The following is a 338-nucleotide window of genomic DNA, read 5'->3' as shown; positions in this document are numbered from 1 at the left end:
GTTTTACAACGTATTTACAAGGTATTTATAAGATATTATAAGATTTTACAAGCTATTTTATAAGGTTTTTACAAGTTATAAGGTTTTACAAGTTTTTTATAAGGTTTTACAAGTTATAAATACCTTATAAAACCTTATAAGTACCTTGTAAAACCTTTTAAAATACATTGTAAAACCTTACAAAACACTTGTAAATACTCTGTAAAACCTTTAAAATACCTTGTAAATTTTTTCCGCCAAAAATTTTCCCGCCAAAAAAATCCCGCAAAAAAAAATTGGGGAATCACTTTTCCCGCAAAAAAAATTTTTTGGCGGGAAAATTTCGTAAGGCGAGGCAC

This window comes from Arabidopsis lyrata, assembly GCF_000004255.2.
Source record: "Arabidopsis lyrata subsp. lyrata unplaced genomic scaffold ARALYscaffold_1, whole genome shotgun sequence".
Classification (NCBI taxonomy): domain Eukaryota; kingdom Viridiplantae; phylum Streptophyta; class Magnoliopsida; order Brassicales; family Brassicaceae; genus Arabidopsis; species Arabidopsis lyrata.
This window is presented reverse-complemented; position numbering follows the sequence as displayed.